Source organism: Nicotiana tabacum, chromosome 19 (genome assembly GCF_000715075.1).
Source record: "Nicotiana tabacum cultivar K326 chromosome 19, ASM71507v2, whole genome shotgun sequence".
Classification (NCBI taxonomy): Eukaryota; Viridiplantae; Streptophyta; class Magnoliopsida; order Solanales; family Solanaceae; genus Nicotiana; species Nicotiana tabacum.
This window is the reverse complement of record NC_134098.1, coordinates 92,281,945-92,308,697: the sequence shown is the minus strand read 5'-3', so window position 1 is coordinate 92,308,697 and position 26,753 is coordinate 92,281,945.

Sequence of the window (26,753 nt, the reverse complement as noted above, 5' to 3'; positions counted from 1 at the left end):
ACACCATTTGAGATATCCGATGTGTGTCTTTTGTGTCATCATATAACGGTCATTAGTTATAGTTCATGTTACTAGGAATTCAAAGAGTTCAAACAATAGCTATATAAGTGATCAGTCCAGTGTGTTGTTGTAAGAGTGGAGTTAATTAGAATATTATTAGTGTGTTTTATGTTTGTCCCGCTATTCTATCCTTTTGTGCCTTATAAGTTTTTATATTTTTTAATAGTGGTACTCATTTCTTTAACTTACAATAAAGTGGTAGAGCACCCTAGTTTAAATTCTAACAAGAATCAACCATACAGAGACATAGTGATTTTAAGTATCTAAGGTTATTTTATTTTATATATACAGAGACAATTACAAGTATATTTTATCCTCATTGCTAGTGATAGCTCGGTGTGGGTAAATATTAACTATTAAGTTCGTAGTATATATCTATAATTTCTTCTCAAGAAGTAACGAAAGGACCTCTTAGTTAAAATTGTGAAGTTCGTATATATATATATATATATATATATATATATATATATATATATACACACACACACACATTAGAAATAATATTGTAGAAGAAAAATCACTATGTGCCTGCATATATTATATATCGTGTGCTAGATATATATACTTATATAGTGGCCGCAAGATGTGATTGATTTAATACGTGAAATAATCATCTTTTTAAGAATTAAATATATATTACATTATAATCCATATATTACTATTGCATCATTTTGCGTTGTAATTTGCTTTAAATCTAAGCCCTTGTTATATTTTTCATGAAAACAAGGCCGTTTTAGGTCTAATTCTCCTCCACGTGCAACCCCTCCCCCACACACACAAAAAAAAAAGAGTTCTAGCCCTGCACTTGGGGCTAGCGCACAATATATAACTTTCTATCTAATATATAAAGATTCATTTCTTCAAATTTATTGTTGTTTTTCAATTTTATAGGAGTATAAATCATACATTGCCATCTTATTAAGATGACATATAACTTTCAACAATTCTAATAAGCATATGACGAAAATGGAGATAGATAATTCAAAGAAACTAATAAAATAATTAGATAAGCATAACCTATATGTTCTTTCCATTTTTTCCGGCAAGTGGACATTTGCCACATTAATTAGTATCTTTACAGAAATAGTCATCAGATTTACTGTTTATTTTTTCTAATTGGTATACATAAATTATATATCAAATATACATGATTCGACACATATTATACATGGATTATACATATAATATACTTCCGCCGGCTATTTTAGTTTAAGTGATTATGGGTGAACGACTATTTAGGTTAATTCCTGTCACGGCCCAAAATCTCATCTGTCGTGATGGCGCCTATCTCAATACTAGGCAAGACGACAACATCAATAAAACACAATATCTTTTAAGTTTAAAAACATAATACTTGAATTCAGTAGAAAGCCTCACAATTACAGATACAAAACACTCCCAAAATCCGGTGTCACTGAGTACATGAGCATCTAAATGAATACAAAGTCTGACAGATAAAAATATTGTCTAAAAATGTAGAACAGTACAATAACTGAAAGGTAGAGAGACAAGGTTAGCGGATGCCAAGAATTTACCTTGATAGTCTCCAACTGGTAACACACTAAGGTCTAGCAATCGCCGTGTCCGGAAGCACCTGGATCTGCACACGAGGTGCAAAGTGTAGTATGAGTACAACCAACTCAATAAGTAACAAGACTAATCTTTGGGCTGAAAGTAGTGATGAGCTCAACAGGTACATTCCAGTATAGAAATAACGTTACAGAAATGTAGGCATGCTTTCAAGTTCAACAGCTAAACTCCGTAATGTATATGGTCAATCCAGCCCAGAGAAGTTCTATCTCGTGTATATATGTATCAACTGACAGTCAGTCACTCAGTACCGTATAAGGCCAATCCAGCCTTGGGATAATTTATCCCCAAATGTAAATGATTCGGACAAGATCCATGTCCACGGAAATTCATCACAAATATATATAAGTAAGGCAAGTCCATGCCCTGAGAAGTCCATCCCGAATATAAATCATCTACGCTCACTGTGGGGAGTGCAGACTCTGGAGGGGCTCCTTTAGCCGAAGCGTGATATAAAACCGATATGGCCTGCTGCAGGCGGGTAGCCCAATCCATATAATGATAAAGCCTATAAGGTCTGCTGCAGGCGGACGACCCCGTTCCATATAATAGTAATGTATATAAAGCCAATATGGCCTACTGTAGGCGGGAAACCCCGATCCCATAAATATCCTCACAATGGATGAACATGACTGAGTATAAAATGTACATTTTTAAACAATTAAATTCAACAACAATACAACCATGTGGGTCCCAAAAATATCGGCACGTAGCCTAAACATGATCTTCAATACGAGTCTCACCTCAATTTCCTAACACGTGGAGAATATTCGGATAATCACATGATTCTTTAATTTTACAACTGTTCATAATTTATTTAAGTCACAATTTCTATGGTTCACGCCCACACGCCCGTCAACTAGCATGTGCGTCACTTTCATACAATTCACATAACACAAAAATCAGGGATTTATACCCTTAGAACCAAGTTTAGAAGTGTTACTTACCTCAAACTGTGTAATTCCTTACTCTTCTATACCTTTGCCTCGTGAATTGGTCTCTGAAAGCCTCGTATCTAGTCATAATTAACTCGATTCAGTCAATACAAATTATTGGAATAAATTCCATATGAAAATACTAATTTTCCAACATAATCCGAAATTTAACTCAAAAATCGGCCGTGGGACCCACATCTCGGAACCCGACAAAAGTTATAAAATATGAACTCTCGTTCAACCACGAGTCTAACCATACAAATTTTACCAAATTCTGACATCAACTCAACTTCCAAATCATCAAATTTTATTTTCAAATCCCTAGGTCCAAATTCCCGATTTACACCTCTAAAACACATAATCTAGTCAGATTATTCGATGATAATTCAATATTGTGGAGTAAAAATGATCACAAGTGCCTTACCTCAAGTTTTCCGTGAATTCTCTCTGAAAATCACCCCAAAAACCGTGCTTGAAGGTCCAAAAATGGCAAAACTCGGAACCCCTTCGAAATGTATACTTTCCAGGGGTTCCGCACCTGCGACTCACATAGTCGCTTCTGCGGTCCCGCAGATGTGATGTGATGACTCAAAAATATCATCTTTAATTTAAACATTCATTTCTGTATTTTATGAAAATGTTGGGAGCTTACCTGCTATGAGTTACGTATCACTTGAATAGTTAATGTTAATGTCGTTCCTTTTCTAGAAATATATTGCTTATGAGGCCACTGTTAGTATTATTTTCATGTTATGTTATGTTACGTTGATTGGATGATGTATGTATTGTTAGGATTGGTTTCTGGGATTCTCTGGCAGGTGGATAGGCCCAGTTACAAAGGAAACGCTAGCGGAAATTTGGAAATTTTGGGAGTTAGTAAAATTCGGGAAATTGAAATGTGCGAAAAAAGAAATAAGTTATGTTATGTGTTTGGGGTGGACTCTACTTCTCATTCGAGGACTAATAACATGATGGATACCTATTGGATATGATAATAAGTGTACAAGGCATATTATAAGTGATATGGGGTCTATGGAAAGTCCTAAGTCTAAGCCAAGTTGGAGAATTTCAAAATAGACTAAAGTTCCAAATGAGTACGCACATGATCAAAATTTGGACGAGCATATCTGCATATATATATATAAGGGGTTATGTGATGGACAACCTAACAAATGAAAGATCTTCGAATCTAGTTTCTAACACTTCAAACCGTTTGTCATTTGGACACTCCTACAAGAAGTTATGGGTTTTTATGACCCGAACCCCATTTCATTTAACTCGATTGGGGTTTATTCTTGGGGAAATTTCTGTTGTTTTAGAGAGAAGGGAGAGCAATTCTAGAGAGAGGAAATGGGAGAACTAAAGATTTCACTACTCTTCCTTGAATCAAACCTTGAAATCGCATCAAAGGGTTGCTAAGGCTTCAAACAGGTAAGAATTTCTTTTCCCCAATTCTTCAATTTCGAAATCCGACTAGAAATGGGTAATTAGTAAGATGATTCTTGGATGTGAGAGTATTAGTTATACATGCTTGTACCAGTAAGGTTTGTGGGAAGATGTTTGAGCTTAAATGGGTAAAGATTGGGTTGAAAATGGTAGAAATCTTCAAAGACTTTAATTGAGGATTTGAAAGGCAATCTGATGTCGGAATTCGATAATTTTTATATGGTTGAACTCGTATCAGAACGGGTTTTCGGATTTCGTAAGTTTTTTCAGGATTCAAGATGTGGGTCCCGATGTTAATTTTTAAAATAAATTTTGGATTTTAATCCGGAAAATTAGTAATTTTATATGGAATTAATTTCTACAATTCGTGTTGAGTATATTGAATTGTTTGTGACCAGATTTGAAGCTTTAGGACACTAATCCGCGAGGCAAAGGTTTATTGGAATCTTGAATTTGGTTGTAAAATGAGGTAAGTGACGTGGTTAACATTGACTTAAGGGAATAGAACCCTTGAATTATTTGTTATGTGAATTTCATGTCTAACGATGTATAGGCAAGGTGACGAGTGCCTATACTTTGTCAATTTAATTGTTTTAGCATACGAATGTGTCTCTCATATGCATGTGTAAAAATCATAAATTGTTTTAACATACGAATTAATTGTTATAATAGTTGTATCTCGCATATTCCTTGTCAAATATTAATTCTAGAATTCATGCAATAATTGTTACATGCTTATTTGATTTATGTGTCTTAATTGCTACTTTACATTTAGTATATTAAATATGAAATTGCTTATTTTCTCCATGATTTTTCACAATTAATTACTACTTGTCATTACTTGTTTCCTGAATAAATTATAATCATTGTATGCTTTGTTGCCTAATAATTTCTTACTAAATGTGGTATTTCCTAAAAATGAATATATTGGGGGATCGGGTTGCATGCCGCAACAAATTATATTTTAAGTTTATACTGTTGGAGCGGGTTGCACGCCGCAATAAAAATTTATTGAAGAATTATATTGTTGGAGTGGGTTATACGCCACAATGGAAATTGATTGAAATAATAATTGGTTATTATTGTCGAGTTGGTTTCAATTGTTGAAATGAGTTATATGTTTTATTTCTATTATTGTTGTTATTACTATTATTGCATACAGGTTAATGTAAGTGACATGCCTTAGCCTCGTCACTATTTTGTCGAGGTTAGGCTCAGCACTTACAGAGTACATGAGTTCGGTTGTACTCATAGTTAGTCCCAGCGGCGTACCATAGACTTGCTCGGATTCAGCTACCAGTGGAGACTTGAGGTATAGCTGCACGACGTTCGCAGCTCTGAAGTCCCCTTCTACTGTATTTTAGTTGTATGCTTTCTTTCAGACAACTTCATTTCGTTCAGACCCTTGTTTGTATTATTCTAGAAGCTCATGCACTTGTCACACCAGTTCTGGATGGTATTCATACATCGCTAGTATTATGGTGTATTCACTTTATTTCAGACTTTATTTCCGCATTTGTTTCGTTGTTATTAATTAATTTAAAATTGTGTTAAAATGGCTAATTAAATTCTAGCATTGGCTTGCCTAAAAAGTGAAATGTTAGGCGCCATCACGGTCCCGAAGGTGGGAATTTCAAGTCGTGACAAGTTGCTATCAGAGTACTAGGTTACTGTCACAATCCAAACAAACCCCTGTCGTGATGGCGCCTATCGTGGAACTAGGCAAGCCGACTAATTTTCAAAACAAACCAATATTTTCATTTCAAAGATACTTTCAGTGTTATTTAACATAAAAACCTTTGCAAAGGAGTTCAAATCAAAACAAAAGTGCGAAAGAAAAAGCCCAACATCGGGGTGTCACTAGTCATGAGCATCTACTACAATCTGTCTAACAATATCAAGGCTAACTCAGCCTGGAAAATAGCTAAATACAACTAGAGGAAAATAACAGGGAGAAGAGTAGGGGCTGCGGTCGCAAAGCAGCTACCTTGCTATCCCCGAGAAAATCTGCAACCAAAATAATCAACAACCGCTACCGTGTCCAGCTATGCCTGGATCTGCACACAAGGTGCAGGGAGTAACGTGAGTATGCCAACTCAGTAAGTAACAACAATAAATAAAGCCTTAGCAGTAGTGACGAGCAATAAAGCATATAACGTTCATATCAGGAAATCTCAGTAAAATACCACATGCTTTTAAAATCAGGATTTGAATCAAAATATCTTGTTTAAACCCAGTTCCAGTAAAAATCATTTAAAGATATTTTTCAAAAATTTTCAAATAGAGAAAAAATGATGAAATCATAAACAGCCCCTCGGGCAAAACATCACTCATATACAGCCCCTCGGGCAAACCTCACAGTCACTCGTGCCACTCAGGCATACCTCACAATCACTCTTGTCACTCGGGCATACATCACAATCATTCATGCCTCCCAGTCACTCGGCACTCGCACTCAGTAGATACCTACGCTCACTGGGGGTGTGTACAGACTCCGGAGGGGCTCCTTTAGCCCAAGCGCTATAGTCTGCACGGACAACTCACGTGCTATGATAACAAAGTATGCTGCAGGCGAGCAACCCCGATCCACACTCATCATCACAATCAGGCTCTCGGCCGATATCAAACATGGTGCGGCGTGCAGCCCGATCCCATAAATATCCTCACAAATCAGGCCCTCGGCCTCACTCAGTCATAAACCTCTCAAGCCACTCGGGCATTTCAGTAAAACATGGTGCTCAGCCCAAATCAACATTTATATGCATCAAAATAGAGTCATAAAACTGAGTTATGCAGTAAACAAGTATAATCATGATTGAGTATAGATTTTCAATCGAAAACAATGAGAGGATAGTAAGAAAAGTCCCTAAGGGTCCAAACAACACTGGCACAAGGCCCAAACATGGCATTCAACCCAATTTACAGAAACTCTTTCTAAAACATATAAGTATCATATAGTTTCAACAAAGTATGCAACTTTACCGTTGCTAAGGGATGTACCAAGTCACAATCCCCAACAGTGCACGCCCACACGCCCGTCACCTAGCATGTGCATCACTAAAAATAGTAGAATGATACAAAATCTTGGGTTTCGTACACTTACGACTAGATTTACAATCGTTACTTGCCTCAAACCGGTCAAATCTCTACCCTACAATGCTCTTGTCTCTGGACTCGGCCTCCAAATGCTCAAAATCTATTTACAATCAGTACAATAACATCAATATACGCTAATGGAATGAATTCCACAAGAAAAACTATCAAATTAGACCAAAATCGGAAATTGGCTCAAACCCGGCCCCCGGGCCCACGTCTCGAAATCCGACAAAATTTATAAAACTAGAAAGCTCATTCACTCACGAGTCTAACCATACCAAATTCATCAAAATCGGACATCGTTTGGTCCTTCAAATCCTTAAATTAAACTCTTAAAATTCCAAGCCCTAACCCCTCATTTTCACTAATTACAATGATTAAACAACGGAAAATTACCATGTATACAAGTATTAGGGCTCAAGTAACTTACCTCACTGATAGCCCTTGAATCACCTTTCAAAAATCACTCCAAAAGCTGCACAAACGGTCTTGAAAATGGGGGAAATGAACCAAATTCGCGAAGTGTTCTATTTATGATTTCTGCCCAGGTTTTCGCACCCGCGGGCTCTTTTTCCGTGCCTGTGGGACTGCACCTGCTGTCAAGGCACCGCATCCGCGAACTCCACTTAATTCCCCAGCTTCCGCACATGCGCTCCAGGCCTCACACATGCGGGCTCGCAGGTGCGGCCAAATCTTTCGCGCCTGCGCTCCAGCCTTGGCCTCACATTTTTCCGCATCAGCGCAGCAAATTCTCGAGCCTGCAAAAGCAAACCTGCGTGCTCATACTCTACTTCTGCAAAGCCTGCCCAGCATCCCCCTTTCCGCATCTGCGCCCCAAGTTTTGCACCTACGGGCTCGCAGATGAAACCTCCAACTCGCACCTGCGCAACCTGCCTAGCCAAGTATTGCCTGCACCTGCGAACTCCCCACACGCACCAGCGACCTCGTACCTGCGACTCCTCCTTCCGCAGGTGCGGAAATAGTAGTAGCAGCAGCTTCAGCTACATTTTCCAACTTCGATAAATCCGTTAACCACCCGAAATCACCCCGAGGCCCTTGGGACCTCAACCAAAATTACCAATAAGTCATATATCAACATACAAACTTAGTCGACCTTCGAATCACTCAAAACAACATAAAATTAACAAATTACCCTCGGATTCAAGCCTAAGAACTTCTAAATTTCCAAATTCGGCAACCGATGCCGAAACCAACAAAACCACATTCGAATGACCTCAAATTTTGCACACACGTCACAAATGATGCTACAAACCCATTCCAACTTCCGGAATTCCATTCCGACCCCGATATCAAATTTTCCACTGCCGACCAAAAATTGCCAAATTTCCAAATTTCCAATTTCGCCAATTCGAGCCTTATTCTACCACGGACCTCCAAATCACATTCTGGATGCACTCCTAAGTCCAAAATCACCTAACAGAGCTAACAGAACATTCAGAATTCAAATCCGAGATCGTTTACGCATAGGTCAACATCCAGTTGACTTTTCCAACTTAAGGTTCTAAATTAGAGACTAAGTGTCTCATTCCACTCCGAAACTACTCCGGGACCGAATCAACTAACCTGCTATATCATAATATAGCTTAAGAGCATAAAGGAAACAAAAATGGGTGAAACGCGGCTATAACTCCCGAAATGACCGTCTGGGTCGTTACAGTTACATAGGTCTCACGAGTCACGAGCAAGCTTAGTAGAGTCTGAAGGATCGGTACAGAGACATCTGTACTTATCTTTCAGATGCTATAATGTTTAGGAACAATATAAATTCTTCCTTATTATGTCATGAAATTTTATTCTATCATCGATGATTCAACCATTCTATTCTTGTTCTCTCGTAGATGGTGAGAACACATAATACATCTACTAACGGTCTGGGACCAGAGCCTCCGGTGGCAATTATGACCAGGGCTAGAGGTCAAGGCCGAGGTCGAGCTAGAGGCCGAGGCAGAGGCAGAGGTAGAGCTCAGTATAGAGCTCGAGCAACAGCACCTGTTGTAGAACCTCAGGTGGATCTTTAGGAGGAGGTTCCAGTTTAGACTGTACCGGTCGGACCATTGTAAGTTCCGGAAGGATTCATAGCTACTTAAGTGCTTCAGGATGCTCTAGTTTGTTTGGTGAGTCTTATGGTGGGCGTGGCTCAGAATGGTACATTTCCATGGCACCAGGTGTCTCACAGGCTGGGGGAGGAGCACAGACCCCCACTGCTCCCACTCTGGAGCAGATAGCTCCCCTGTATCAGGCTCCAGAAGCCCTTCCAGTTGGGGTAGTTCAGCCAATTGTTGCGGCACAGGCTGGTGATAGGCCCGCAATGTATTATGAGGCCTTATTGAGACTGGATAAGTTTACTAAGTTCTTTCTAGTTCACTTCAGTGGTACACCTTCTCAGGACCCACATGATTATCTTGACCGCTGCCATGAGGTTTTGTGGAACATGTGTATAGTTGAGACCAATGGGGCCAATTTTGCTGTATTTCAGATGACGGGTTCCGCCAAGAGGTGGTGGAGAGATTATACGTTGACCAGACCATTTGGATTGCCTGCATTGACCTGGGAGTAGTTCTCACGGCTATTTCTAGAGAAGTTCCTCCCAATCACATGGAGAGAGGATTTCTGCAGACAATTTGAGCATCCACAACAGGACAGTATGATTGTTACCTAGTACGAGACCCGTTTTATGAATTTATACCGTTATGCTCTCCTTTTACTTCCTACCGAGGGAGAGAGAGTAAGGAGGTTTATTGAGGGACTTACTCACCCTATCAGGCTTCAGATGGCCAAGGAGACTAGAAGTGAGATTTCCTTTCAGGCGGTTGCTAATATTGCGAGGAGGATCGAGATGGATCTTGCACAGGAGAGAGGGCAGGTGTCTGATAAGAGGCCTCGTCAGTTCGGTGGGTTCAGTGGTGCCTCATCTAGAGGTAGGGGTAATTTTGGTAGTGGTAATCCTCCCAGGCTATTTCATTCAGCACTTTAGCCATCTCACGGTGCTTCAGGGATTCACGGTCCTATTATGCTTTACTATGGGCAGCCAGAAATTAGTGCACATTCAGCTCTTATCAGTGCACCACCACTCCAGAGTTACTACAGCGGTTATCCGGCCCGTTCGGGTCAGCTTCAGCTTCAGCAGCCATGGCAGTAGGATGGGTGTTTTAGTGTGGTAACATTGGTCACATCAGGAGGTATTGCCCTAGGTTGTTGAGTAACAGATCTCGGCAGGATTCTCGTCCCATCATACCGGCATCGGTTGCTTTACCTCCTGCTCAGACAGTAAGAGGTAGGGATCAGGCAGCTAGAGGTGGAAGTCAGGCCATTAGAGGTGGAGGTTAGGCCATTAGAGGTGGAGTCCAGCCAGTTAGAGGCTGTCCCAGAGACGCATTTCAGAGTGGTGGGGCCCAACCCCGATTTTATGTTTATCCAGCTAGGCTTGAGGCCGAGTCATCTGATGCCGTGATCATATGTATTGTTCCAGTTTGACATTGAGATGCTTCAGTTTTATTTGATCCAGGATCTACTTATTCCTATGTGTCCTCCTACTTTGCTTCATATTTGGTTGTGCCTCGTGATTCTTTGAGTGCTCCTGTTTGTGTGTCCATGCCGGTAGGGGATTCTATCATTGTAGATCATGTCTATCGTTCGTGTGTGGTTACTATTGGGAGTCTTGAGACTAGCGTGGATCTTCTACTTCTTGACATAGTAGATTTTGATGTTATCTTGGGTATGGATTGGCTCTCACCTTATCATGCTAGATTGGATTGTCACGCCAAAACGGTGACCCTAGCCATACTGGGGTTACCTCGAATAGAGTGTAAAGGGATTTCTACCGGCATGATTATTTCTTATATGAAGGCTCAGCCTATGGTCGAGAAGGGGTGTCTAGCCTATTTGGCTTATATTCACGATCCCAGTGCGTATGTTCCTTCTATGGACTCAGTTCCAGTTGTCCGTGAGTTTCCAGAAGTATTTTCTACAGATTTGCCGAGGATGCCACCCAACAGAGATATAGACTTCTGTATTGATTTGGCTCCGGGCACTCAGCCCATTTCTATTCCACCATACCGTATGGCCCCGCCGGAGTTGAAAGAATTGAAGGAGCAATTACAAGACTTTCTTGATGAGGGATTCATTAGACCCAGTGTCTCTCCCTGGGGTGCACCAGTACTATTTGTAAAGAAGAAAGATGGCTCTATGCGAATGTATATAGATTATCGGCAATTGAATAAGGCCACTATCAAAAACAAATGTTTATTGCAAAGAATTGATGACTTATTCGATCAACTTCAGGGTGCCAAGGTATTTTTGAAAATTGATTAGAGTTCTGGTTACCATCAGTTGAAAATTAGGGCATCTGATGTCCCTAAGACAGCTTTTCGTACTCGGTATGTGCATTACGAATTCCTAGTATTGTCATTTGGGCTAACAAATGCCCCAGCAACATTTATGGATTTGATGAATTAGGTGTTCAAGCCCTATCTGGATTCATTTGTGGTTATATTCATTGATAACACCTTGATTTACTCCAGTAGTCGATAGGAGCATGAGCAACATCTTCGGATTGTGCTTCAAACTTTGAAGAATAATTAGTTATGTGCCAAATTTTCAAAATGTGAATTTTAATTAGACCCAGGGAATGTTGTATCAGCAGAAGGCATAACAGTGGATCCTAAGAAGATTGAGGCAGTTCAAAATTGGCCTAGACCTACTTCAGCTACAGAGATACAGAGTTTTCTAGGTTTGGTAGGTTATTATCGCCGGTTCATGGAAGGGTTTTCATCTATAGCAAGCCCATTAACCAAATTGAACCAGAAGGGTGCCCCATTCAGATGGTCAGATGAGTGTGAGTTGAGCTTTCAGAAGCTCAAGACCGCTTTGACTACGGCGCCAGTGTTGGTATTACCCACAGGTTCAGGATCGTATACAGTGTATTGTGATACATCTCGGATTGGGCTTGGTGCAGTATTGATGCAAGATGGCAGGGTGATTGCATATGTGTCACGGTAATTGAAAGTACACGAGATGAATGATCTTGTTCTTGAATTAGAATTGGCAGCCATTGTCCATGCACTGACTATTTGGAGGAATTACCTTTACGGTGTCTCGTGTGAGGTATTTACCGATCATCGTAGCCTACAGTATCTGTTCAGGCAAAAAGATCTCAATTTGAAGCAGAGAAAATGGTTGTAGTTTTTGAAACACTATAATATCACCATTTTGTATCACCCCAGAAAGGCCAATGTGGTGGCCGATGCTTTGAGTAGAAAGGATGTGAGTATGGGCAGTCTTGCGTATATTCCGGTTGGTGAGAAACCGTTAGCTGCAGATGTTCATACTTTGGCTTATCAGTTTGTAAGGTTAGATGTTTCAGAGCCCAGTCAGGTTCTAGCTTGCACAGTCGCTCGGTCTTCTTTATTTGAGCGCATCAGAGAGCGGCAGTATGATGATCCTCATTTACTTGTCCTGAAGGACACGGTGGTGCCAAACATGTTGCTATCGAGGAAGATTGAGTTCTACGAATGCAAGGTCGTATTTGTGTGCCTAATATGGATGGGCTTCGTGAACTAATTCTGGAGGTGGCCCATAGTTCCCGGTATTCTATTCATCCAGGTGTCGCCAAAATGAATCAAGATTTGTGGCAATATTATTGGTGGAGGAGAATGAAGAAGGATATAATTGTATATGTTGCTCTGTGTTTAAATTGTCAGCAAGTAAAGTACAAGCATCAACGACCTGGTGGTTTACTTCAAAAGTTGGAAATTCCTGAGTGGAAGTGGGAGCGTATCACTATGGATTTTGTTGTTGGGCTTCCACAGACTCAGAGAAAGTTCGACGCAGTATGGGTCATTGTGGATAGGTTGACCAAGTCAGCACATTTCATTCCAGTGGCAGATACCTATTCTTCAGAGCGGTTAGCTGAAATTTACATTCGTGAGATTGTCCGCCTTCACAGTGTGCCCATGTCTATTATTTCAGATCGAGGTACATAGTTTACCTCACATTTCTGGAGGGCTTTACAACGTGAGTTAGGCACGTGGGTTGAGTTGAGTACAGGATTTCATCCACAAACAGATGGACAGTCAGAATGCACTATTCAGATATTGGAAGATATGCTTCGTGCTTGTGTTATCGACTTTGGAGGTTCTTAGGATCAGTTCTTGCCACTTGCGGAGTTTGCCTATAATAACAGTTACCAGTCGAGCATTCAGATGGCTCTATATGAAGCATTATACCCGAGGCGATGTCGCTCGCCAGTTGGCTGGTTTGAATCGGGAGAGGCTCGGTTGGACCAGTTCAAGTTCCGGAATGATTCAGAGCTACTCTAGTGCTTCAGGACGCACTAGTTTGTTTGGTGAGTCTTATGATGGGCATGGCTCAGAATGGTATATTTCCAGTGGCACCAGCCGTCTCACAGGCTGGTGGAAGAGCACAGACTCCCACTACTCCCGCTCCAGAGCAGATGGCTCCACATTATCAGGCTCCAGCAGCCCCACCAGTTGGGGTAGTTCAGCCAGTTGTTGCGGCATAGACCGGTGATAGGCCCGCCATGTCTTCTGAGGCCTTATTGAGACTGGATAAGTTTACTAATTTCTTTCCAGTTCACTTCAGTGGTACACCTTCTGAGGACCCACATGATTATCTTGACCGCTCCCATGAGGTATTGCGGAACATGGGTATAGTTGAGACCAATGGGGTCCACATTGGTCGATTTTGCCAGATGACGAGTTCCGCCAAGAGGTGGTGGAGAGATTATATGTTGACCATACCAGTTGGATCGTTTGCATTGACCTGGGAGCAGTTCTCACGGCTAATTCTAGAGAAGTTCCTGCCTATCACATTGAGAGAGGATTTCCGCAAGCAATTTGAGCGTCTACAATAGGGCAGTATGACTATTACTCAGTACGAGACCCGTTTTGTGGATTCATCCCGTCATGCTCTCCTTTTACTTCCTACTGAGGGAGAGAGAGTGAAGAGGTTTTTTGAGGGACTTACTCACCCTATCAGGCTTCAGATGGCCAAGGAGACAAGAAGTGATATTTCCTTTATGGAGGCTGCTAATCTTGGAGGATCGAGATAGTTCTTGCACAGGAGAGAGGGCAGGGGTCTGATAAGAGGCCTCGTCAGTTCGGTAGGTTCAGTGGTGCCTCGTCTGGAGGCAGGGGTAATTTGGTAGGTTTCATCCTCCTAGGCCATTTCATTCAGCAATTCAGGCATCTCACGGTGCTTCAGGGAGTCACGGTCCTATTATGCCTTACTCTGGGCAGCCAGCATTTAGTGCACATTCAGCTCCTATCAGTGCACCACCACTCCAGAGTCACTACAGTGGTTATCCGGCCCGTTCTGGTCAGCTTCAGCTTCAGCAGCCATGGCAGCAGGATGGGTGTTATGAGTGTGGGAACATTGGTCACATCAGGAGGAATTGCCCTAGGTTATTGAGTAACAGATTTCGGCAGGATTCTCGTGCCATCATACCGGCACCGGTTGCTTCATCGCCTGCTCAGCCAGCTAGAGGTAGTGGTCAGGCAGCTAGAGGTGGAAGTCAAGCCATTAGAGGTGGAGGTCAAGCTGTTAGAGGTGGAGGCCAGCCATTTAGATGCAGTTCAGAGTGGTGGGGCCCAGCCTCGATTTTATGCTTTTCCAGCTAGGCTTGAGGCCGAGTCATCCGATGCCGTGATCATATGTATTGTTCCAGTTTTCCATTGAGATGCTACCATTTTATTTGATCCAGGATCTACTTATTCCTATGTGTCCTCCTATTTTTCTTCATATTTGGTTGTGCCTCGTTATTATTTGAGTGCTCCTGTTTATGTGTCCACGCCGGTAGGGGATTCTATCATTGTAGATCATGTCTATCGTTCGTGTATGGTTACTGTTGGGAGTCTTAAGACTAGCGTGGATCTTCTACTTCTTGACATGGTAGATTTTGATGTTATCTTGGTTATGGATTGTCTCTCACCTTATCATGCTATATTGGATTGTCACACCAAAATGGTGACCCTAGCCATGCCGGGGTTACCTCGAATAGAGTGTAATGGGACTCTTGGCCATTCTACTAGCAGGGTTATTTCTTTTATGAAGGCTTAGCCTATGGTCGAGAAGGGGTGTCTAGCCTATTTGGATTATATTCGCGATCCCAGTGCGTATGTTCCTTCTATGGACTCAGTTCCAGTTGTCCGTGAGTTTCCAGAAGTATTTTCTACAGATTTTCTGGGTATGCCACCCGACATAGATATAGATTTATGTATTCATTTAGCTCCAGGCACTCAATCTATTTCTATTCCACCATACCGTATGGCCCCGCCGGAATTGAAAGAATTGAAGGAGCAATTACAAGACTTGCTTGATCAGGGATTCATTAGACCCCGTTTCTCGCCCTGGGGTGCAGCAGTACTATTTGTAAAGAAGAAAGATAGCTTTATACGGATGTGTATAGATTATCGGCAATTGAATAAGGCCACTATCAAAAACAAATATCTGTTGCCAAGAATTGATGACTTATTCGATCAGCTTCAGGGTGCCAAGGTATTTTCGAACATCTATTTGAGGTCTGGTTACCATCAGTTGTAGATTAGGGCATCTGATGTCCCTAAGATAGCTTTTCAGACTCGGTATGGATTTGATGAATTGGGTTTTCAAGCCATATCAGGATTCATTTGTGGTTGTATTCATTGATGACATCTTGATTTACTCCAGTAGTCAAGAGGAGCATGAGCAACATCTTCAGATTGTGCTTCAGACTTTGAAGAATAATCAGTTATATGCCAAATTTTCAAAATGTGAATTTTGGTTAGACTCAGTTGCCTTTTTAGGGCATGTTGTATCGGCAGAAGGCATAAAAGTAGATCCTAAGAAGATTGAGGCAGTTCAGAATTGGCCTAGACCTACTTCAGCTACAAAGATACGGAGTTTCTGGGTTTGGAAGGTTATTATCGCCAGTTCGTGGAAGGGTTTTCATCTATAGCAAGCCCATTGACCAAATTGACCGAGAAGGGTGCCCCATTCAGATGGTCAGACGAGTGTGAGTTGAGCTTTCAGAAGATCAAGACCGCTTTGACTACGGTGCCAGTGTTGGTATTACCCACAATTTCAGGATCGTATACGGTGTATTATGATGCATCTCGCATTGGGCTTGGTGCAGTATTGATGCAAGATGGCAGGGTGATTGCATATGTGTCGCGGCAGTTGAAAGTACACGAGATGAATGATCCTGTTCATGAATTAGAATTGGCAGCCATTGTCCATGCACTGAAGATTTGGAGGCATTACCTTTACGGTGTCTCGTGTGAGGTATTCACTGATCATCGTAGCCTACAGTATCTGTTCAGGCAAAACGATCTCCATTTGAGGTAGAAAAGATGGTTGGAGTTGTTGAAAGACTATGATATCACCATTTTGTATTACCCAAAAAGGCCAATGTGGTGGCCGATGCTTTGAGTAGAAAGGCTGTGAGTATAGGCAGTCTTGCGTATATTTTGGTTGGTGAGAAACCGTTAGCTGCAGATGTTCATACTTTGGCTAATTAGTTCGTGAGGTTAGATGTTTCATAGCCCAGTAGGGTTCTACCTTGCACAGTCGCTCGGACTTCTTTATATGAGCGCATGAGAGAGCGGCAGTATGATGATCCTTATTTACTTGTCCTTAAGGACATGGTGGTAACAAACAGGTTGCTGTGGGGGAAGATGGAGTACTGCGGATGCAGGGTCGTATTTGTGTTCCTAATGTGGATGAGCTTCGTGAACTAATTCTGGAGGAGGCCCACAGTTCCCGGTATTCTATTCATTTAGGTGCCGCCAAAATGTATCAAGATTTGTGGCAAAATTATTGGTTGAGAAGAATGAAGAAGGATATAGTTGCATATGTAGCTCGGTGTTTAAATTGTCAGCAAGTCAAGTACGAGCATCAAAGACCTGGTGGTTTACTTCAGAAGTTGGAAATTCTTGAGTGGAAGTGGGAGTGTATCACTATGGATCTTGTTATTGGGCTTCCACGGACTCAGAGAAAGTTCAACACAGTATGGGTCATTGTGGGCAGGTTGACCAAGTTAGCACATTTCATTCCAGTGGCAAATACCTATTTTTCAGAGCGGTTAGCTGAAATTTACATTCGTGAGATTGTCTGCCTTCACGGTGTGCCCGTGTCTATTATTTTAGATCGAGGTACGCAGTTTACCTCACACTTCTGGAGGGTTGTACAACGTGAGTTGGGCACGCGGGTTGAGTTGAGTATAATATTTCATCCACAGACAGACGGACAGTCAGAACGCACTATTCAGATATTGGAATCAATTCTTGTAACTTGCAGAGTTTTCCTATAATAACAGTTACCAGTCAAGCATTCAGATGGCTCCATATGAAGCATTATACGGGAGGCCATGTCGCTCACCAGTTGGTTGGTTTGAACCGGGAGAGGCTCGATTTTTGGGTACCGATTTAATACAGGATGCCTTGGATAAGGTCAAGATTATTCAGGATCGACTTTGCACATGTCATTCTAGGAAAAAGAGTTATGTCGACCGTAAGGTTCGTGACATTCCATTCATGGCAGGAGAAAGAGTATTGCTCCGAGTTTTACCTATGAAAGGTGTAATGAGATTCGGAAAGAGGGGCAAGTTGAGCCCTAAGTATATCAGACCCTTTGAAATTCTTGAAAGAGTGGGTGAAGTAGCCTACAGGCTTGCACTACCACCTAGTTTGTTAGCAGTTCATCTGGTGTTCCATGTGCCTATGCTCCGAAAATATCATGGTGATCCGTCCCATGTATTAGATTTCAGCACAGTCCAATTGGACAAAGATTTGACTTATGAAGAAGAGCTAGTAGCTATTCTAGCCCGGCAGGTTTGACAGTTGAGATCTAAGAGTTATCCTTCAGTTCGGGTGCAATGGAGAGGTCAGCCGGTAGAAGCATCTACCTGGGAGTCCGAGTCGGACATGCGGAGGAAATATCCATACCTTTTCACCAGCTCAGGTACTTTTCTTAATCCGTTTGAGGACGAACATTTCTTTTATAGGTGGAGAATGTGATGAACCAATAATGTCATCTTTAATTTAAACATTCATTTCTGTGTTTTATGAAGATGTTAGGAGCTTACATGCTATGAGTTACGTATCACCTGCATAGTTGACATTAATGTCGTTCTTTTTCTAGAAATATATTACTTATGAGGCCACTGTTAGTATTGTTTTCATGTTATGTTACATTGATTGGATTATGTATATGTTGTTAGGATTGGTATCTGTGATTCTCTGGCAGTAGGCCCAGTTACAAAGGAAACTCTGGCGAAATGTTTGGAAATTTTGGGAGTTAGTAAAATTCGGGAAATTGAAATGTGCGAAAGAAGAGATAAGTTATGTTATGTGTTTGGGGGCGGATTCTACTTCTCATTTGAGGACTATTAACATGATGTATACCTATTGGATATGATAATAAGTGTACGAGGCATATTATAAGTGATATGAGATCTAAGGAAAGTCCTAAGTCTAAGCCAAGTTGGAAAATTTCATAATAGACTAAAGTTCAAAATGAGTTCGCACAAGGTCAAAGGTTGGACGAGCATATCTACATATATATAAAGAGTTATGTGCTGGACAAGCTATAAAATAAAATATCATTGAGTCTAGTCTCTAACGCTTCAAACCGTTTGTCGTTTGGAAACTCCTACTAGAAGTTATGACCAAATTACCAAACACTGGCAGAATTTGTACTATCGCGCCGCCCCACGCGCCTGTGGGAAATTCCAGAACGCTTCGAAATTTCATTTCCAGACACTTTTTGTACAGCTGCCCCGCAGCGCCCCACGTGCCGCAGCTGTATAAAAATGGGTTTTTATGACTCGAACCCCATTTCATTTAACTCGATTGGGGTTCATTTTTGGGGCAATTTCTGGTGTTTTAGAGAGAAGGGAGAGCGATTCTAGAGAGAGGAAAGGGGAGAACTAAAGATTTCACTATTCTTCCTTGAATCAAACCTTGAAATCGTTTCAAAGGGCTGCTAAGGCTTCAAAGAGGTAAGATTTTCTTTCCCCAATTCTTCAATTTCGAAATCCAACTAGAAATGGGTAATTAGTAAGATAATTCTTGGATGTGAGAGTATTAGTTATACATGCTTGTACCAATAAGGTTTGTGGGAAGATTGTTGAGTTCAAATGGGTAAAGATTGGGTTGAAAATGGTAGAAATCTTCAAAGACTTTAATTGAGGATTTGAAAGGCAATCCGATGTCGGAATTCGATAATATTTGTATGGTTGAACTCGTATCAGAACGGGTGTTTGGATTTTGTGCGTTTTTTCGGGATTCGAGACTTGGGTCCCACAGTTGATTTTTAAAATAAATTTCGGATTTTAATCCGGAAAATTAGTAATTTCATATGGAATTAATTCCTACGATTCGTGTTGAGTATATTGAATTGTTTGTGACCAAATTTGAAGCTTTCGTACACTAATTCGCGTGGCAAAGGTTTATTGGAATCTTGAATTTGGTTGCAAAGCGAGGTAAGTGTCGTGGTTAAACTTGACTTGAGGGAATAGAACCCTTGAATTATTTGTTACATGAATTTCATGTGTAACGATGTATAGGCAAGGTGACGAGTGCCTATACTTTGTCAAATTAATTGTTTGCATAATTATTTAAAAATCATAAATTATTTTAAGACACGAATTAATTGTTATAATAATTGTATCTCTCATATTCCTTGTCAAATATTAATTCTTAAATTCATACAATAATTGTTACATGCTTATTTGATTTATGTGTCTTAATTGCTACATGACATTTAGCTTATTAAATTGCATATTTTCTCCATGATTTTCCATAATTAATTGCTACTTGTCATTACTTGTTTTATGAATAAATTATAATCATTGTATGCTTTGTTGCCTAATAATTTCTTATTAATTATGGTATTTATTGGAGTATTTTTATTACAATCAAGAGTTGTTAATTTTATATTGGTAGAGCGGGTTGCACGCCGCAACGGAAATGAAAATGAATATATTGGGGGATCGGGTTGTACGCAGCAACGGATTATATTTTAAGTTTATATTGTTGGAGCGGGTTGCACGCCGCAACAGAAATTGATTGAAATAATAATTGTTTATGACTGCCGAGTTGGTTTCATTTGTTGAAATGAGTTATATGTTTTATTTCTATTATTGTTGTTATTACTATTATTGCGTACAGGTTAATATAAGTGACCTGCCTTAGCCTTGTCACTTCTTCGTCGAGGTTAGGCTCGACACTTATAGAGTACATGGGTTCGGTTTTACTCATTCTACACTCTGCACTTCTTGTGCAGATTTTGGAGTTTGTCCCACGGCATACTGTAGATTTGCTCTGATTCAGCTACCAGTGGAGACATGAGGTATAGTTGCACGACGTTCGCAGCTCTGAAGTCCCCTTCTACTTTATTTTAGTTGTGTGCTTTCTTTCAGACAACTTTATTTTGTTCAAACCCTTGTTTGTATTATTCTAGAAGCTCGTGCACTTGTGACACCAGTTCTGGGATAGTATTCAGACATCGCTAGTATTATGGAGTATTAACTTTATTTCAGACTTTATTTTTGCATTTATTTCTTTCTAATTAATTAATTTAAAGTTGTGTGAAAATGGCTAATTGTATTCTAACGTTGGCTTGCCTAGTAAGTGAAATTGTAGATGCCATCACAGTCCCGAAGGTGGGAATTTCTGGTCGTGACATGCGAGAAACCAACCGCTTCTGTGACTGCCCCCGCTTCTGTGGACTCGCTTCTGCGGTTTTGCCCAGCCTCCCTTGCCTCCGCATATGCGACCTTGGTGTCTTTTCTGCGGATTCCCTTCTACAAGATTCTGTCCGCTTCTGCGAGCCAAATTCCGCAGGTGCGATTCATTAGAAGGCATAAATTTCAAGATTTCTTCCAAGTCCAATATTTAGTCCGTTAATTATCCAAAACTCACCTGAGGGCCCCGGGACCTTAACAAAATACACCAAGTCCTAAAAAATCATACGAACTTAGTCGAACCCTCAAATCATATCAAACAACACTAAAATCACGAATCATACCCCAATTCAATCTTAATGAAACTAAGAAATTCCAACTTTTACATTCGATGCCGAAACCTATCAAATCAAGTCCGATTGACCTCAAATTTTGCACACAAGTCATAAATAACATAACTGACCTATTCCAATTTCCAGAATCAGATTCCGACCCCGATATCAAAAAGTCAACTCCCCGGTCAAACTTCAAAACTTAAATTTCTATTTTAGGCATTTCAAGCCTAATTTAACTACGGACTTCCATAAAAATTTTCGGACACGCTCCTAAGTCCAAAATCACCATACAGAGCTATTGGAATCATAAAAATTCTATTCCGGGATCGTTTACACATAAGTCATCATCCATCCAACCTTTTCAACTTAAGTTTTAAACTTTGGAACTAAGTGTTCCCATTCATTCCAAGACCTCACGGGGCCCAAATCAATTATTCCGGCAAGTCATATAACAACTGTAAATCACAAATTGAGCAGTAAATGGGGGAATATGGCTGTAATACTCAAAACGACCGGATGAATCTTTACATTCTCCCCCTCTTAAACAAATATTCATCCTCGAACGGGTTTAGAATCATACTTGGAGCCTCAAATAGGCGTGGATATTTGCTCCGCATCTCCCGCTCAGTCTCCTAGGTAGCTTCTCATACTAGCTGGCCTCTCCACTGTACATTCACTGAAGCTATATTCTTTGATCTCAACTTTCAAACCTGCCGGTCTAAAATGACCACCGGCTCCACATCATAAGTCAAATTACCATCCAATTGCACTGTGCTGAAATCCAAAACATGAGACGGATCCCCGACATACTTCCGGAGCATAGATACATGAAACACTGGATGAACACCCGATAGATTAGGCGGCAATGTAAGTTCATAAGCCACATCTCCAATATTCTTAAGTATTTCAAAAGGTCCAATATACCTAGGACTCAACTTTCCCTTCTTCCCAAATCTCATAACATCCTTCTTAGGCGAAACTCGGAGTAGTACCTTCTCTCCTACCATGTTAGCAACATCGCGAACTTCCGGTCGGCATAACTCTTCTGTCTAGACTGCATCATGCGAAGTCGTTCCTGAATCAATTTAACCTTTTCCAAATCATCCTGAACTAAATCAGTACCCAATAGCCTAGCCTCACCCGGCTCAAACCAACCCACCGGAGACCGACACCGTCTCCCATATAAGGCCTCATACGGAGCCATCTGAATGCTCGATTGGTAGCTGTTATTGTAAGTAAACTCTGCAAGTGGCAGAAACGGATCCCAAGAACCTCTAAAATCTATAACACAAGCGTGTAGCATATCTTCCAATATCTCGATAGTGCGCTCGGACTGTCCGTCCATCTAAGGGTGAAATGTTGTACTCCGCTAAACTTGTGTACCTAATTCTCATTTTACTGCTCTCCAAAACTGTGATGTAAACTGCGTGCCCTGATCTGAAGTGATGGACACTGGCACACCGTGTAGGCGAACAATCTCGCGGATATAAATTTCAGCCAACCGCTCCGAACAATAAGTAGTACCAGATGGAATAAAATGCACGGACTTGGTCAACCGATCTACAATCACCCAAATAGCATCAAACTTCCTCAAAGTCCGTGTGAGTCCAACTACGAATTCCATGGTAGTACGCTCCCATTTCCATTCCGAAATTTCAAGTTTTTGAAGAAATTCGCCCGGTCTCTGATGCTCGTACTTCACTTGTTAAGAGTTTAGACACTAAGCTACAAACCCAACTATATCTTTCTTCATTTTTCTCCACCAATAGTGCTGCCTCAAGTCCTGGTACATCTTAGCGACACCCGGATGAATGGAATACCGCGAACTGTGGGCTTTTTCAAGAATCAATTCACGCAGCACATCTACATTAGGCATACAAATCTGACCTGACATACTCAATACCCCATCATGATCAATGGTAACATCTCTGGCATCATCGTGCTGAACTGTGTCCTCAAGGACAAGCAAATGAGGATCATCATACTGGCATTATCTGATGCGATGATATAAAGAAGACCGAGAGACCACACAAGCTAGAACCCGACTGGGCTCCAAAACATCTAATCTCACAAACTGATTGGTCAAGGTTTGAATATAAACTACAAAAGGCCTTTCACCAACAAGAATGAATGCAAGGCTACCCATACTCACTGCCTTTCTACTCAAGGCATCGACCACCATATTGGCCTTCCCGGGATGATACTGAATAGTGATATCATAGTCCTTTAGTAGCTCCAACCATCTCTGCTGCCTCAAATTTAGATCCTTCTATTTGAAGAAGTGTTGAAGACTCCAAAGATCTGTAAATACCTCACAAGACACATCATAGAGATAGTCTCTCCAAATCTTCAATGCATGAACAATGGCTGCCAATTCTAAATCATGGACAAGGTAGTTCTTTTCATGTGGTTTCAACTGGCACGAAGCATAAGCAATTACTCCACCCTCCTCCATTAAGACACACCCAATACCAATCCGAAAAGTATCACAATACACTGTATAAGAGCCTGAAGCTGAAGGCAAAACTAGAACTGGAGTTGTGGTCTAGGCAGTCTTGAGCTTCTGAAAGCTCTCTTTACACTCATCCGACCACCTGAATGGAGCACCTTTCTGCGTCAATTTAGTCAAGGCCGATGCAATAGACGAGAAGCCCTCCACAAAGCGACAATAATATCCATCCAAGCCAAGAAAACTCTGAATCTCAGTAGCTGAAGATGGCCTGTGCCAACTCTAAACTGCCTCTATTTTCTTCTGATCCACCTCAATTCCTTCACTGGACACTATATGTCGTAAGAATGCCACCGAACTAAGCCAGAACTCACACTTAGAAAATTTGGCATAAAATCTCTCCCCTCTCAGCCTCTGTAATACAATACTCAAGTGTTGTGCATACTCCTCCTGGCTACGTGAGTAAACCAGGATATCATCAATAAATAATATGAAAAATGAGTCAAGATATGGCTGGAATACACTATTCATCAAATGCATAAATGATGTCGGGGTGTTGGTTAGCCCAAAAGACATCACGAGAATTTCATAGTGGCCATAACGAGTCTTGAATGCCATCTTTAGAATATCTGAATCACAAATTTTCAATTGGTGATACCTGGATCTCAAATCAATTTTGGAGAATACCTTCTGTCCCTGAAGCTGGTCAAATAAATCATCAATACGCGGCAAAAGGATATTTATTCTTGATTGTAACTTTGTTCAACTGCCTGTAATCGATGCACATCCGTATAATGCCATCGTGCTTTTTCAAAAATAGAACCGGTGCACACCAAGGCGACACACTAGGCCTGATAAATTCCTTATCAAGGAGTTCCTGAACTTGCTCTTTCAATTCTTTCAATTCAGCTGGTGCCATACAATATGGAGGTATAGAAATGGGCTGAGTGCCCGACACCAAGTCAATACCAAAATCAATATCCCTGTCGGGTAGCATACCCGGCAGGTCTACAGGGAATACATCCGGAAAGTCTCGCACGATCGATACTGAATTAATAATAGGAGTATCTGCCTCAACATATCTCACAAAGTCCAAATATGACAAACACCCCTTCCCAACAATACGCTGAGCCTTCAAGTAAGAAATTACCCTACTGGGAACATAATCAGGAGAACCTCTCCACTCAACTTTCGGCAATCCCGGTATCGCTAACATCACCATTTTTGCGTGACAGCCTAGAATAGCATGGCATGGAGACAACCAATCCATACCAAAGATAATATCGAAATCAACCATACTAAGCAATAAAAGATCAACTCTAGTCTCCAGTCCTCCAATAGTTACCACACACGACTAATACACACGGTCCACAATAATAGTATCGCCCACCAGCGTAGATACATGAACAGGGGAAACTGAGGACTCACATGACATATCCAGATAATTAACAAAATATGATGAAATATATGAATATATGGAAATAGGGTCAAATACTATAGAAGCTTCCCTGTGGCACACTGAGACAATATATGTGATCACTACATCTAAAGCAATGACATCTAGCCTGGCAGGGAATGCATACATTTGGGCCTGACTGCCACCTGATCGGCCTCCCCATCTTGGGCGACCCCTATACAATGGCTGGGCGGGTGGTGGAGCAACTGGTGCAGAAGTCGTAGCATGACTCCTCTGTTGAGCTGGACCTTACGTAAGGCGGGGACAATATTTCCTCGCATGACCCAACTCTCCACACTCAAAGCAATCCCTCTCAAAAAATTGTGGCGAGTTCTGAGGCGGACCTCGAGAACCAGAAGAACCTGGTACAGATGAACCCTGAACTGATGGTGCATGAGATGAACTCTGAGATGGAAGTGCACCAAGAAAAGACGGGCCTATAAGGCTGACCCCTGCTGTGATAGGGCTGTCCCCGAGAAGGAACACCGTTGGAATTACCTGGACCACGAGTCCTCTTTTCCTCACTCTCCTCACGCTCTTGATTACGGACCATCTCTAGCCGTCGAGCACTATCAAACACCTCATCGAATCTAGCACCTGCAACATTACCCAGAGTCATAAGAAAATGGAATTGCTGGTTGAGGCCATTAATGAACCTCCTGATCCTCTCTCTCTCTCTCAATCGAAACCAACCAAACTGCATGACGGGCCAACTCTAAAAACCTTATCTCATACTCAATATTGGACATGTCCTCCTACCGTAAATACTCGAACTGCCTGTGCAGTTCCTCTCTACGAGTCTGTGGAACAAACTTCTCCAGAAATAATACGGAGAACTCATGCCATGAAAGTGGAGCTGCACCAACTAGTCTGCTCCTCTCATAAGTCTCCCACCATCTGAAAGCTGCAACAGAAAACTAAAAAGTAGTGAACGAGACCCCACTGGTCTCCAGAATACCCGCTGTCCGAAGTATCCACTGGTACTTATCCAGAAAACCCTGAGCATCCTCAAACTCAGCACCGCTAAATGACGAAGGTCGAAGCCTCCCAAATCTCTCAAGTCTTCTCTGCTCATCATAAGCCATAACGGAGACCTCTGTGGCCTGAGCAGCTGCAACCGGCTGGATTGGTGGTACCCCCGGTATCCGAAGTCCCTGCACTACCAACGCTGGAGTACGGAAAACAGGGGTTTGAGTACCTCCCCCGCCCTGAGAAGTGGCTAGTGCGGTCTGAGCCGATACCACCTGAGCAAGGCCAGTGCAAACTGTCAATATTTGGGCCAAAGCCTCCTGAAGGACTAGAATCACAATGGGCATAGCTGGTGCCAAAGCTGGTCCTATCGGCTCAGCTATGTATGGAATCTGTTCTTGAGCTGGAGCAAGTGGTGGTGCTGCTCCAACTGCTGTACGAGCTACACCTCGACCTCTAGCTCAGCCCCGGCCTCTCGCGGCCCTAACTGATGGCACTGGTGACTGACCATCCGATCCGGCAGTACGTGTCCTCGTCATCTGTGAGAGAATAGAATAACATAAATTTAGTTCCCAGAATCAACAAATTCCCACGACAGAGTACAAGAAAGTGAAATTTTCCTAAGGGTTCGGCAACCTCTCGAAGATAAGTACAGACGTCTCCGTACCAATCCTCAAGACTCTACTAGACTCGTTCATGACTCGTGAGACCTATG